This window comes from Salmo salar, chromosome 05 (genome assembly GCF_965601325.2).
Source record: "Salmo salar chromosome 05, fSalSal1, whole genome shotgun sequence".
Classification (NCBI taxonomy): Eukaryota; Metazoa; Chordata; class Actinopteri; order Salmoniformes; family Salmonidae; genus Salmo; species Salmo salar.
In genome coordinates, this window is record NC_138295.1 from 42,006,061 (window position 1) to 42,022,176 (window position 16,116).

General features: G+C 42.7%; 1 pseudogene across 1 annotated transcript; it reads left to right on the top strand.

Annotated features, from left to right (window-relative positions):
• The first annotated feature begins 1,439 nt into the window (after positions 1–1,439).
• Positions 1,440–15,417, top strand: LOC106604908 (rod cGMP-specific 3',5'-cyclic phosphodiesterase subunit alpha-like; annotated as a pseudogene). The gene is made up of 21 exons (XR_014392323.1): positions 1,440–1,944; positions 3,414–3,566; positions 3,899–3,988; positions 4,101–4,241; positions 4,395–4,451; positions 4,592–4,656; positions 4,872–4,939; positions 5,304–5,351; positions 6,396–6,560; positions 7,266–7,409; positions 7,651–7,812; positions 8,126–8,233; positions 8,949–9,058; positions 9,347–9,434; positions 9,906–10,006; positions 10,270–10,377; positions 10,773–10,836; positions 13,613–13,687; positions 13,990–14,073; positions 14,259–14,396; positions 14,895–15,417. The product of XR_014392323.1 is annotated as a rod cGMP-specific 3',5'-cyclic phosphodiesterase subunit alpha-like (transcript).
• The last annotated feature ends 699 nt before the right edge of the window (positions 15,418–16,116 follow it).

Sequence of the window (16,116 nt, forward strand, 5' to 3'; positions counted from 1 at the left end):
CCCCTGATAGGGTAGTCAAATCTGGGTGCAGATACATGGACAAACATAGATCAAAGGCTATACACTACAGCAGGGGTTTTCAAACTTTTCTTGCCCAGGGACCCCCACCCAGGCAAACCAGCGAAATTCTTCCATGAAGCTGTGAGAAAATGTTGCCATTTTTAAGCACATTTCCAGCAATTCTACACAGTTTGGTATAGAGCTGTCAGACAAGCAAATGTTCTGCAATTCTACGCATTTTGCCATGGCTAATGCTGTGTTCCTCAGCTCAAAAATTATAAGAACATCAATGGGCATGTGCCATGAATACCCGTTTTTTGGAACTTTGATTCTCCCTGACTGTCTAGCTTTTATTTGATTTGATCAATGTATTTTCTGCATGCTTTCTATCTGGTTTTGGTCATTTAAGTTGACACTCACTGAAACTACTGTTTTTCCATACCGAAAATGACCACTTACTGTAGATGCCCTGCCTAATTTTTTATACAGAAAAAAACTCTGTAATTATGTCCAATTACTGTAATTTTCTTCATATTAAAGAGATAGTTTTGGCAATGAAGCCCTTTATCTACTTCCCCAGAGTCGGCTGAACAGGAACAGCTAGAATGCTAATTGTTCCTGTAGACTTCCAGTCATTGCACTAATACTTCCTTCATACTGGACGCAGAGACATAACAATGGTATCCACAATGGTAATCTCTTTCCAGCTAGTGATATTCATCCAAAAAATTATTTTCACATAACCGCCTGCACTACATCCGCTGACACTTGGAGGGCCACAGACTCCAGTTTGAAAACCCCTGCACTACAGCACATGACATGCAGCCTGCAGGCTGGCAGAAAATATAGGTCAGGAGTATTTGATTCAAATATTGTCATATTTGTCATTGCCAAAACTCAAGGCTTAGTGTAAGGTTTTCATTAGGCAAGCATGTCACACAGGCTGTAAACTCACACTCTGGGAAATATTTGAACTTAAGAGCTTGGTAAGTCACACTCCATCTCATTTCAACATTTAATAACATTATTTATTAACTCAGCTGCAGGAGGGTGATACACTAAACCAGTTAAAATCATTCTACCACTCCTCTGTTTATTGCTTTTAGTGCCATGATAATTTTTCTACTCAGTCTGTGAGTAAAATAGTTAATGGAAAGCACAGTAGGCTACGAATTATTTTCACGACACTTTAAGATATTTACCGTAGGACGTTCTGTACACCCACAAGTACTGTAGGCCTACAAAAGGTTATTCATTGAGGAGACAAATTCCAGGTAGGCCTATACGTCTGGCAACATGTGAACATAACATATTATAATCTCAATGTGTAATTGGATGCAGGCTTATCAACACACATGACCATTTAAAACCATCCTGCTAATCGCTATTCTTCTCAACTACCTGCAGACAGTTTAGGTACTCTCTGAGGAGCTGTAGGATACACACACCACACACAGCAACTGAAAAATGGCAGCCGTGGACAAAGATGTGGCGGAGAAGTTTCTCGACAGCAACCCTGACTTCGCCAAGCAATACTATGACGCCAAGTTCTGCCCGAAGGTCATCTCTAACCTTTTTCAAGACAACATGACTTCCCAGGTGAATATCAGCAGCTTCCATGAGCTGAACAGGGTGGAAGAGAGTGAGATCATATTTGACATGGTCAGAGACCTGCAGGACAACCTCCAGATGGAGAAGGCCATCTTCAATTTCATGAAACATCTCAGCTTCATGATTCGATCAGAGAAGATGAGCCTGTTCATATACCGGATGCGTAATGGCACGGCCGAGCTGGCCACGAGACTCTTCAACGTGCACAAGGACGCCACCCTGGAGGAGTGCCTGGTCCAGCCGGATAGTGAGATAGTCTTTCCCATGGACATTGGCATCGTGGGCCACGTGGCCACCACCAAGAAGACTGTTAACATTCCAGATGTCTCACAGGTAAACATATAAAGCGATAGATCAATTGTGGAGAAACCTTGCAATTAAAAAATTCACATTCCCAATACAGGTAAGAACCACTTTACAGTTGACCTCCCAGTTTGTGTTATCTTATACAATTGGACATGTTTATTTCTATGAAATTTAGTAAACATGAAGTATTCCATTCCACTATATATATGAGAGCATTAGTACTGACAGATTCAGAGGCCTACTTGCCTACTGCCTCTAGATGGGAGCATAAGGCCATCATATTTGTAATACTAATTCCCTCAAAGCCAGGTCCATTTTATTGGAGCCAATACATTTAACATTTGAAAATGACTGGCAATCTTATTTTCATACTTTACATGTTTGTCACGTTACTACTTATCCTCAGTGGATTGCCATCATTGTCCATACCTGTATTAAAATGAATTATGTGACCTAAAACTAATAAGATTATGCTGTTTTCATATTTAACCATGCACTGCCTTTGATTACAGATACATTCTTAATATCCACATCTAGAACCTTGTTATTCATTTGACCAAATAGAGCACAAACACTCACAGATAATATATCCTTTATCAAATAATAACAAAGTAATACAGTCAAAGTATCATCGTGATTAGACATGTTTTCCTGTCATAGACCTTCTCAACGGTAGCATTGTTTGTGAAATAGAGACATATGATTACTCAACTGATATCAAGGATTACAGAGTGTCCAACCACTGAGAGAGACTGCTCAGTTCACTCTGGTATAGTTGGAATAATTATTTATGGTAATTAGGGAGAGGATGGTTCGAGATCTGTGTCTTCCTTTTCCCTAGTGAAAGGCAGAGCCACCATTACCTATATATGTAAGTGTGGTGGGGGATTGCCACGGCAAGGCAGTCCCCTCCCTCACCAATCGGTTGTGCAGGGAAGCATGACTGCTGGGTGTTACTGGGCCTGCAGGGGATAAAGCCCTTTAATCTCATCTGAATTAGAGCGATGCTGGATTATTTCTAAAGGTCATAGCCCAAAAGCCATTTTTCCCAAGTTAGCGTAATTTCAAGAGATCTCACCTTCATTCTATTCAATGTCACCTGTAATGTCCTTTCCTTTAATCCAGATGTTTTTAATCATGATACATATTCTCCAGTCAAGAATAGCTCACAATGACACTGAGAGAACAAACCATTCTCATCGTTAGATGATATGACAGTGAATTCATTTATTCTTGGATTAATATGAGTCTCCACAAAAGCATATTATGTTTTTAACAATGTGTTAGTAGTGTTATCAAAGTTAGTTTTTACATAATCATATAATAATTTCACTTTTTATTTTACTTTGGCTCTAGGGATTCACTGTGACATGCAAGTTAAATGATCTCAACAATGGATTTATGATCAAAAGTAAAAATTAAATGTAACAAGATGCAGCACATTGACAGATGCTTGTTTATTAGTTCTAAAAACTTTTCTCTGGATTACCCCTCAGAGCAGCCACTACAGTGATTTTGTGGACCAGATCCAAGAATACCAGACCAAAAGTGTCCTGGCTACCCCCATCATGAGCGGCAAGGATATGGTGGCTGTTATGATGGCTGTGAACAAGATTGGAGCTCCCCACTTCACTCAGCAGGATGAAGAGGTAACCTCTCTAACCCTACCCACTCCCCTCAGCAGCTGCGGACTGGGACCAAAAATCGTCCCTGGTATTTCTAACACACCAGCCCATTATTTTCCTTGAGGCCCCCACACCAGCCCATTTTCTTTCATGAGGCCCCCACATTGGACTTTTTTTCCCCCTTGCATCCCACATTATTAGCCAAATAATTATAATTTTGTGCAAAAAACCCACTGGGCGAAAAATGGACCAGCCAGTCTGCCGCTGCCCTTCAGCCTCCTTATGTTTACAGATTAAGCTCAGAAATACATCACTGCTAAAGTAAGACTGAATTTAGATGTTTTTGCACTTTACAGACTCTGTTGAAGTATCTCAACTATGTGAACTTGATCCTAAGAGTGTTCCATTTGAGCTACCATCACAATTGTGAGACCAGAAGGGGACAGGTAAGACCTCTCCAGATTAAATTGATGATGAGAGCTGCTTATATTTCATTATTACTAAATGATATGCTTTTCCTGCTTGACTCCATAACTACACCTCCTCCCATCCTTATAGGTCCTGCTCTGGTCTGCCAGTAAAGTGTTTGAGGAGATCACAGATATTGAGAGACAGTTCCACAAGGCCCGCTATACCATCAGGAATTTCCTCAACTGTGAACGCTACTCTGTTGGCCTCTTGGACATGACCAAAACTAAGGTGAGGTTGGACAGGAAATTCAACCTACTAAAAGCAACAGCATGCCAGTGTTCAGTAACCACTCACCATTATCTTGTCATGTTAATTTGACCTTTTATGTTTACTTCAACATGTTGACTTAATGTGGGTTAATATGTTCCCCTTGTATTGAAGCGTGATTAAATGGGAGAGGTGCCTCAATACGATGGACCCAAGACTCCTGATGGCAGAGTAAGTGACTAGTGACTAAACAGTACAGTAGACAAATTACCTGTACAGATCTGAGTCCATACACTGCTGTCTCCAGTTATGTATTCATACATCAACTCATACAATCTGATTCTAATTACATGCAACTCGTTTATCTCCAGGAAGTAAACTTCTACAATGTGATTGACTACATTTTACATGGAAAAGAGGAGATCAAAGTTAGTGAGTAATTTCCTCATTGACGTAGAAAATAGAATTATATACCAGTACATTATCTTTTAATATTTATGTGCAGCTTTTACACCCACAATTACATTTGGGTGCATGTATTACTGCATTTGATTTGGTACTTTTTGAAATTACACATCTATAAACTTCTTTCCTTCGAACTTTGAAGTAATAGTATCATATTATTATCTCCATCTCCCAGGTTCTTGTCAGGAACCCTGCTCTGGACCACTGGGCTCTTGCCAGTGGCCTGCCCTACCTACGTTGCTAAGGAGGGACTGGTGAGCTGAGAAGCCTTCCCTTACTTACTGAAGAATGAATGCATCCAAAATGGCACCCTGTTCAATATGTAGTGCACTACTTATGACCAGGGTGCATAGGGATGGTAGTGTGCCATTCCCGGGATGCAGCCCATGTCTTCTCTTCCCTGTACATGGTATCCATGGGCACCAGACAACCAGAAAGTCATTATAGTTAATTACGCAGCTGTCAAACGCACACAGCCTGGAAATGAAATGTACTCTTGCACTGAAATGATGGATAATTGCAATTTTGTGGACATTGTAATTAATCGTGCAGTGCTTTTCATCTGAGTGACCATGATCATCCTCTCCTCTCTTCCATATTTCTTCTTCTCCCCTCCAGATCTGTAACATAATGAACGCAGCCCAAGATTACTTCTTCAGCTTCCAAGTAAGAGCAGATCTCTGTCTGATTAGCTCAGTGCTGTCAAATGCACAAATAATTGTTGTTGTTGTTTTGTAACTATTTGTATTGGTATTTTTTCACAGTTACAGTGTAAACAATGAATGAAATACAGAATATTGCACATGTGATTTTATACATTCAAATATACCATGAAAAAAAATACTTTTTGAAGGATGTAGGAATGTATATGCCCATACAAAAATATGAAATACTTAAGTAACACTTTCATAACAAAACATATAATAAACAACAACAAAGTCTCAAAAAACACGGTCTTCAAAATGAATAGAACAATTATAATAATAAGTCGGTCTAATATTAAACCCTAACAAAGGTAAATAAATTAAATACAAAACTAGGCTCGGCAGTTTGCTGTGGAGTAGAGGGAAATTGCATTGTCTCTACATAGTTAAAGAAAGGCTGCCACCTTCGGTAGAATTTGTCAGAAGAACCCCGTAGGGTATATCTTCTCCAATTTACTAAAGTGTAAGACATTTTTAATCCACACAAAATGAGGAGGGTGATTTCCCCCGAAGTAAAATCAACCTTCTTGCCAACAAATAATGATGTTATGGCAGTAGGAGCAAAAGATACCTGTAATACTTTAGATATAGTATTAAAGATGGCAGACAGATACTTATGTAGTGAAGGGCAAGACCAAAACGTATGTATCAATAAAGCAGTAGCATGCTGACACCTGTATCAAACAGGGTTGACATCAGATCTTAGAGAGTCTGAGTTTAATCAATTAAAACAAATATTATCTCTGCTACTGAAGGGGCTATAGTCCTGTGGCCAAGTGGAGTATCATTGTAGTAGATAGATTGATACTGCTATTTCCAACACTTGGCAATGACTTATCCATACAAAGTATTTTAAATTCTAGTTACAAGTCATGCATCGCTGAGGACTAACACATTCAACGTCAAGGATGTCAGGTTCAAGTCATCAAATATTGTTTTTGTACTGCTGTGAACCCAATGCAAAGCCATTGACGCCAGATGGTTCCTGTTTCCTTGTCCTGTTCAGAAAGGGCCTGTAGATACATCAGGCTTGACCATTAAGAACGTGCTGTCCCACCCCATTGTGAATAAGAAGGGGGAAATAGTTGCAGTGGCCACCTTCTACAACAGGAAAGACGGGAAACCCTTCGGGGAGCAGGATGAAACTAATGGAGGTATGCTACTCTCAAGTGTTACTGAGGGGGAAGTAGAGCGAAGATACTGAGTCACCGCTGTATAAATAAATACAGGCCATTGACAGTATCTGCATTATTTATTGGTTAGAGTCAAGCCTCCTCCTCTACTCTCCTCTATTCTCATCCACTCTTACATTAGGGATAGTGTGTCACGTCCGTTGTTTGAATGAGACCAAGGTGCAGCGATGTAAGCGTACATCATACTTTTAATAGATGAACACCGAACAAAACAAAGAAAAAATACAAAACAAATGTAAAGTTCTGCAGGCTTGACAGTAGCTAACAAAAACAAGATCCCACAAAAACGCAGTGGGAAAAGGCCGCCTAAATATGATCCCCAATCAGAGACAACGAAAGACAGCTGCCTCTGATTGGGAACCATATCAGGCCAACATAGAAATACATAAGGTAGAATGCCCACCCAAATCACACCCTGACCTAACCAAATCGAGAAAATAACAAGGCTCTCTACGGTCAGGGCGTGACATAGTGCCAGTTAATGCATAATATAACTTTATGGAGCCTTTGAAATATTTATCAATAACATTGTAAGTTACAGTAATCTATTTTAAAATATAGCTTCCCAATCGTTATTGTAGCACATCCCCCTCTCAAATCCCGTTTGATAGTGCCTGTGTATACTGATTTTGTGAACCAAGGTCTGAAATACAATAGTCTAACTCTATTGTTGGTCATTGCAGTCTCTTACCCAGTTCCTTGGCTGGTCTGTGCTCAACACAGACACCTATGACAAGTGGAACAAGCCGGAGAACAGGAAGGACATCTTCCAGGACATGGTGCTGTACCACATCAAGTGCAGGACGGATGAGACCCAGAATGTCTTGGTGGGTAAAGTCAAGTTATTCACACACACAGGTGGTGAAAAACAAATTTATAACATGGTAAATAGCCTGCCATACTAGATACGGGGTTATCAATCAATGGTGGAATGTTAGTTACCATCTGTGAGATTTAGACAGAGAGATTTGTACAGAAAAAGAACCAAGGTTTTCAGGGAATGCAGAAATGGATTGATATAGCGTAATGTCATCCTAGGTGAACACTTATGGTGTTATTTTCTTTTAGAATACCAGGGAGAGGTATGGAAAGGAGCCAGCCCTCTACCAAGTCGGAGATCTTTCAGTTTCACTTCTGTGACTTTGAGCCAGTCATTTAGACCTGGTCAAGTTAGGCATTAAGATGTACTACGAGTTGGGTGTGGTGGACAAGTTCCACGTCCCCCGCGAGGTGAGACATCTCTGATGAAGAAGCATCTTGGCAAGAGTCTCTTCTTCCTACTTTTACCAAGTCATGTTTTTCCATTATAGATGCATAGCTCTGCTCAATAATGTGTAATAAAGCAACGCTATACAATTCAGTCGTAACAATTGCATGATTAACATTTAATAACTAAATCATGACAGTTTTGCTGGTTATGGGTAATGATTTGATATGATCCCAATGTAGAAGATGTTAGCTACCCTGGTTACATTGGCTTTATGACATGTGTTTCTGCTATGACTAGCTGACCCATAACTATCCCTATGCATATTCCTCTCAGACCCTCGCCAGGTTCTGTTACTCCCTGAGTAAGGGCTACAGGCAGATCGCCTACCACAACTGGAGTCGCGGCTTCAACGTGGGCCAGACCATGTTCACTCTGCTCATGGTGAGTACCTCCTCTCATCTACAGCTAACCAGCATTCTATTACAAAAAGAGGAGTCCCAAATGGCACCCAATTCCCCAGGTACTTGTAGTACTTGTAGTGCACTCGATAGGGAAAAGGGTGCCCTTTGGGACGTATTAAGCCTTACATTACACAAACCCTCAGGGATAAAAACATAACCTACATTACCGCACACGTATACCATGAATGATGATACCATGACAGTTGATACATGTAATACATCTTCAAGCTGTGGTGGCCAGGTGTAAGAGTCTATCTTTACTGCGTTGTGAACCTCCTGACACCAATACCCTCCTTCCATGTAATGTAGCGAGTCATCCAAGCGTGACCCTTCCTCTCGCTGCAGTGCTCCTATAATGTATAATCACAGTAAACTCCTCAGATATTCATAACCCGCAGAGGAAGGAGGAGCAGAAAGCAGCGTCAGGCTCATTATCAGCAGCCCTGCGTGGCTGTGTTGCTCGGTGGGTCCATGCTTCATTGGTTCTAATGAGGCCTACAGAGCCAGGCGTCTCCATAGGAGCAGGCTGGGAGCGGCGTGGGGGTGGAGAGGGTGTCACTGCAAGGACATTAATAAGAGGCGCAGGTGTGGCCCCGTACTGCCCCTGGGGGAAGCTCCATGAATCCTGGCCCTAACCTAATTTCTTGTATCATTAGACATGTGACCTAACCTAACTTTCTGTATCATTGCATTAGACAGGTGACCTGAAGCGTTACTACACAGACCTAGAGACCATGGACATGGTAACAGCCAGCTTATGCCACGATATCGACCACAGAGGCACAAACAACCTCTACCAGATGAAGTAATGGAATGACTGTGTTCAAATAGTGTTTGTTGTCGTTCAAATACTTTGAATGTTTGATTTGAGCCTGTCTAGAGTACCAGAGTAAGCTAGAGTAAGTTCAATCAAGCGTAGCTTAAGTATTTGAAGGAAAACAAATACTATTTGAACGCAGGTCTGCTGCCTACAGTGATACCTGGAAAAGTGTAGAGACAGCAACTGAGAAAGCAATGACTCGTTACTTACCAATGGCTAATCTATCTTTGCAATCGATCTCAATCTTCCTCTCTCTCCTCCTGTGTTTGTCAGGTCTGGAAACCCTCCTGCCAAGCTCCACGGCTCCTCCATCTTGGAGAGACACCATCTGGAGACTGGGAAGACCCTGCTGAGAGATCCTGTGAGTGGGGTTGCCTCCCAAATGGCACCCTATCTGTACATAGTGCACTAGTTTTGACCGGAGCCCTATCAAAAGGAGTGCGCTCTATAATGAATAGGATTCTATTTGGGATGCAGCCTGAGCCTCTCTAGGTTCTGACCTGAGATGGGTTGTTTTCTCCCTTGGAGAAGCTAGACTGTGAATGATGCAGTTCTGATGGCACAGAATGTGCCTGGGAGAATCTGCCCACCAGCCATCAGATAATTAGGCAACTTTCAGTGTTCACATTATCACCGGACCATGAACTGTGGCAGGCAGCGGCTTCATACTTCCCTCTAGGAACTGGAATATGTGAATTATCCTAGGGCTTTGTTTGTTATTCCTTATTCATACATTTTATATATAATACATATGTGTTGGTATTCCCGGATTCAACAGTACATGTTAATACTTATGTTATCACATTCAAACTTATCTTGGTACCTGTTTCAGGCCTTAAATATTTCTCCGAATCTAAGTCGTGCTCAGCATGAGCAGGTCATACATCTGATGGACATCGCCATCATCGCCACCGACCTTGCTCTCTACTTCAAGTGAGTGGGTACCGCTGTATTTCTCAAATATTTTTTAAATGCATGGCCCCATAATGCATACATTACATACCTGAGAGCATAGAGATTGTCTGTGCGTCCCAAATGGCACCCTATTCCCTACATAGTGCACTTGTGTTGACCAGAACCCTATCAGCCATGGTTAAAAGTAGTGCACTATATAGGGAATAGATACAGGGAATAGGGTGCCATTTGGGAGGCATGCTGAGTCATGGTAACTGAGGATGATTTTCTCCTGTCTGTAGGAAAAGAACCGTGTTCCAAAAGATCGTGGACCAATCGAAGACCTACGAGAGCTGGGATGATTGGACCAAGTACATAACACAGGAGACTACTCGCAAGGCGATAGTCATGTAGGTGAATTTCCTAGCTGAGTGGTAGGCCTGGGCATATGAAGGTAGTTGTGCCCTATGGAGGAAACTATGGATGTCTTTGTATTATTTCACTTTTCAAACAAAACAGGGTAGACACTAAGACAAAACAGGGCAGAAACTAGGACAAAACAGGGCAGAATCTAAGACTAAACAGGGCAGAAACTAAGACAAAACTAAGACAGGGCAAAAACTAAGACAAAGATAAACTATGGATGTCTTTGGCTACAGGTCCAAGACCATATTGGACTTAAAACACAATCCGTCATCAATTATGTTTTCACTAAGGTGTGGAGAAAATAATTGTACAACTGCTTTTCCTACAGACCTTCGAACTGTAATACTACTCACACTCTATCTGTCCTCTACATACACAGGGCTATGATAATGACGGCCTGTGATCTGTCTGCTATCGCCAAACCATGGGAGATCCAGAGCAAGGTAATGCCTCATGTCCACCAAATGCATCAAACTCTTTGCGTTCCGGCAGCAGACATTCATTGTCAATGGAGTAGTCCCCAACGCTGCGCTGTGCTCTGTGTACTACTGCATGCGTTCAATATTTTCCACTCGTGCGTTGCTTTACCTTGCGGTGGTACAAACGAAAGTACACACACAGACTCCAACTAGCTAACTTTTATCTAGTTGAAAAGTGAAGCATATTTTAAATTGTTTTATTTCACCTTTATTTAACTAGATAGGCCAGTTGAGAAGTTCTCATTTACAACTGCGACCTGGCCAAAATAAAGCAAAGCAGTGCGACAAAAACAACACAGAGTTCACATAAACAAACGTACAGTCAATAACACAATAGAAAAATCTATGTACAGTGTGTGCAAATGTAGAAGAGTAGGGAGGTAAGGCAATAAATAGGCCATAGAGGCGAAATAATAGCAATTTAGCATTAACACTGGAGTGATAGATGTGCAGATGATGATGTGCAAGTACAGATTGCAAGTACAGATACTGGGGTGCAAAAGAGCAAGAGGGTAAGTAATAATATGGGGATGAGGTAGTTGGGTGTGCCATTTACAGATGGGCTGTGTACAGCTGCAGTGATCGGTAAGCTGCTCTGACAGCTGATGCTTAAAGTTAGAGAGGGAGATATAAGACACCAGCTTCAGTGATTTTTGCAATTCGCTCCAGTCATTAGCAGCAGAGAACTGTAAGGAAAGGCGGCCAAAGTAAGTGTTAGCTTTGGGGGCGACCAGTGAAATATACCTGCTGGAGCGCGTGCTACAGGTGGGTGTTGCTATGGTGACCAGTGAGCTGAGATAAGGCGGGGCTTTACCTAGCAAAGACTTATAGATAACCTGGAGCCAGTGGGTTTGGTGACGAATATGTAGTGAGGGCCAGCCAACGAGAGCATACAGGTCGCAGTGGTGGGTAGTATATGGGGCTTTGGTGACAAAACGGATGGCACTGTGATAGACTGCATCCAATTTGCTGAGTAGAGTGTTGGGGGCTATTTTGTAAATGACAACATCGAAGTCAAGGATCGGAAGAATAGTCAGTTTTACGAGGGTATGTTAGACAGCATGAGTGAAGGAGGCTTTGTTGCGAAATAGGAAGCCGATTCTCGATTTAATTTTGGATTGGAGATGCATAATGTGAGTCTGGAAGGAGAGTTTACAGTCTAACCAGACACCTAGGTATTTGTAGTTGTCCACATATTCTAAGTCAGAACCGTCCAGAGTAGTGATGCTAGTCGGGCGGGGATGTGCGGGCAGCAATCGGTTGAAGAGCATGTACTTAGTTTTACTAGCATTTAAAAGCAGTTGGAGGCCACGGAAGGACTGTTGTTTGGCGTTGAAGCTCGTTTGGAGGTTAGTTAGCACAGTGTCCAAAGAAGGGCCAGATGTATACAGAATGGCTTTGTCTGCGTAGAGGTGGATCAGAGAATCACCAGCAGCAAGAGCGACATCATTGATATATACAGAGAAAAGAGTCGGCCCGAGAATTGAACCCTGTGGAACCCCATAGAGACTGCCAGAGGTCCGGACACAGGCCCTCCGATTTTACACACTGAACTCTACCTGAGAAGTAGTTGGTGAACCAGGCGAGGCAGTCATTTGAGAAGCCAACGTAATTGAGTCTGCCGATAAGAATGCGGTGATTGACAGAGTCGAAAGCCTTGGCCAGGTCGATGAAGACGGTTGCACAGTACTGTCTTTTATCAATGGCGGTTATGATATCATTTAGGACCTTGAGCGTGGCTGAGATGCACCCATGACCAGCTCAAAAACCAGATTGCATAGTGGAGAAGGTACAGTGGGATTCGAAATGGTCGGTGATCTGTTTGTTAACTTGGCTTTAGAAGATTTTACAAAGTCAGGGCAGGATGGATATAGGTCTGTAACAGTTTGGGTCTAGAATGTCTCCCCCTTTGAAGAGGGGGATGACCGCGGCAGCTTTCCAATCTTTGGGGATCTCAGACTATACGAAAGAGAGTTTAAATAGGCTAGTAATAGAGGTTGCAACAATTTCAGCGGATAGTTTTAGAAAGAGAGGGTCCAGATTATCTAGCCCAGCTGATTTGTAGGGATCCAGATTTGGGCAAGTTGCTGCAGGGGGTGCTGAGATGTTGGCCGGGGTAGGGGTAGCCAGGTGGAAAGCATGGCCAGCCGTAGAAAAATGCTTATTGAAATGATTGATTATCGTAGATTTATCGGTGGTGACAGTGTTTCCTATCCTCAGTGCAGTGGGCAGCTGGGAGGAGGTGGTCTTATTCTCCATGGACTTTACAGTGTCCCAAAACTTTTTGGAATTAGTGCTACAGGATGCAAATTTCTGTTTGAAAAAGCTAGCCTTAGCTTTCCTACGCGTCAAGTATGGAAAATGCAGGCTAGACATCCAGCAAAACAAAACACATATGTATCGGGTGGACATGGGGGATTAACACAGATGTTTGAAGAATGAAGTCCTGCTGCTATTCTCATATGGCAGCATAGTAACTGCAGAACTACTGTATACTGTTGCGCTCAGCAGAGGATGTGAGAGGAATGTGGAATATCCTTTCTGTGATGGCATTTTGCTCGTGAGGTCTGGATTGCATCAGAAGCAGGCCTTTCATACTACAGTATCTATGAAATCTTAATAGAATATTTCCGTACTAGCAAGAGTGCACAAACAAATGCACTCTTGTTGCTATGGACATCATCATACTGTAAGTTTCATAATCAGTGTTGTGTGTGACCATTCCTGTGTGGGCCTGCAGATGGTGCTGTCTGTGGCTGCAGAGTTCTGGGAGCAGGGTGACCTGGAGAGGACTGTGCTGGAGCAGCAGCCTATTGTAAGAACTGCATGGAGGGAGGGAGAGAGAGAGAGCATTCCCATTGGGCATGTGGTTATGTACTGCCTATTATGTAGTGCACTGAGTCAGAAAGAGCGGTCACCACGGCCCAGTCAACTGGACCATATCCTGACTCACACCATTTTACCCAGCCAGCTCCCTAGGAGTGTAATAGCATTTGTGTCAGAATGGGAAACTTTAGTTTAGGTTTATTTGATTGCTTAAGCTGGAGTAAGTAGAGCCCAGTTGTTGTTTCAGTACATTTGCACTACTAATCCCATGATTCATATCTTTCCCCACAGCCAATGATGGACAGGACTAAATCAGCTGATCTTCCCAAGATGCAGTGTGGTTTCATCGATTTTGTCTGTGCTTTTGTGTACAAGGTGAGTCCCTGCGTCTCTATTATGAATCAATAACTACTAGATGGCACTGAAGACCAAGCAAAATAGATCTAACTAGTATTTTCAACTGAAAGTTTTCCCTCCCTCCTCATCTACCTCCCTCTTGTCTCACACCTCCCCTTCTTCCCCTTTTCTACCCCCTCCCACCTCCTCCCCATCTCCTCTAGGAGTTCTCTCGTTTCCACGTGGAGATCACTCCCATGCTGGACCGCCCGCTGAACAACAGAAGGGAGTGGAATGCTCTGAAGGAGGTGCACGAAGCCAAGCTGGCCGCTCTGGAGGAGGCCAAAACGGCCAAAGAGGAGGTAGCCGTCGCCACCACCGCAGCCAAGCAGGGGACACACACACACACAGCACCAAGAGACACACAGACAGACACAGGAAAGACCAGGGAATAAGACTGTTGATATTAATTACACAGTGGAATTTATAACGTTGGTGAAGAACCTCATTTATAGTAACGACCATATCATTAAGAGATGCTCCAAACGTCCTCTTCAGACATGGAGGAAACTACTAAGAGCAGCTATTCTTGGGGAATCCAAACATTGCAGACTATCTCTATTTGAAACAATGTATAGCTTATGCTCTGGGGCTAATTACATTTAATCAATGTGAGATTAGGGCCCATGTTCATAAAGCTTCTCAGAGTAGGAGTGCTGATCTAGGATCCCTTTTAGATCATAATGAATACGAGTATATGGACAGGGAGGACCTGATCTCAGATCAGCACTTCTAGTCTGTGACGCTTTGTGAATACGGACCCAGTACTCTAACCTTGTGTTGTTCCATCTCTCACACAGGAAGTGCAGCCGAAGCAGCCCCCCAGTCAAATACCTGTGTTGTCAACTAGACTAGAGAGTTCCCAGTCCTGGACCAAAGTGACTATTCTTCTCAGCACCAAGACAGGAACTTTCAGTCCCTGTACCCGATATCGATTTACAAGAGCTGGTTAACATTAGCCTAGCATAGCTTTACAGTATACTGCACTGTGCTGTACACTGACCTATATATGGAAGGAATTGTATCAGGCTACAGAATCCACAGGGTACACAGGATGGAACAGGGTGTGGACAATGTCAACGACAGCCTATTCCTGTGCAATGAATGTGAATACTTAGGCATTTTAGTGGAATTTACAATGAACTGATTGTACTTGTTGATTAGGCAATATGAAATTGACTTAGAAATATGGAATTCAGTGTTAATAAAATGGGTGGGTATCATTTCCAATGGCTAAACATATATGTAGACATATATCTTTGATTTCAACAGTGGTTATCCTATGGTTATTAATAATGTACATAAACCTGTAATTCAACTCTCTGCACTGGTCCCTCACTGCAGAATTAAGTCCACAGCATTAGCATCATACCCTCTGCGATGCAGCATCCTCCCTCAGGATATAGTGTGTGTGTGTGTGTGTGTTAACTGTCCCACTGGGGCCATACATAACAATCTTACAAAACACAGAACGATGCCGTGAGGGTGGCAACCTAATTGAGCACGGAGAATGAGAACTGATTGGAGGAGGGGATCAGAAGGCGGGTTTTCCTTTCCTGTAGCGAAGAGCCGTGCGTCACCACTATACACCACACAGCTACACACGCAGTAGTGAGCACACGCAAGCACTTTGCTAAGCACTGCATTGTAGTGTCGTCACTCGTGATGGTGACGCTGCTGCCTCGCTCTCTGTGTTTCACCAATAGGGGAGAGCTGCAGTCAGGGTTGCCCGTATAGGGCTGTGATGCTCAGTGATGCTCGCAGTGTCTCGTCCTGACACAAGGGCAGCATAGCCGTATAGAGGCTGAGGCTGCAGAGGAATGAGCGACATCCAGTTAAAGAATATCACACTGATATGTGAACCACAGGCAAGAAGAGCAGAAAATTGGCCAGTGGCTCCTTAAGATACATGTTAGTCATTTAGCAGACTCCCTTATCCAGAGCGACTAGGTTTAAGTGCCTTGCTCAAGGGCACATTGACAGATTTTTCACCTAGTGAGCTCTGGGATTTGAATCAACGAC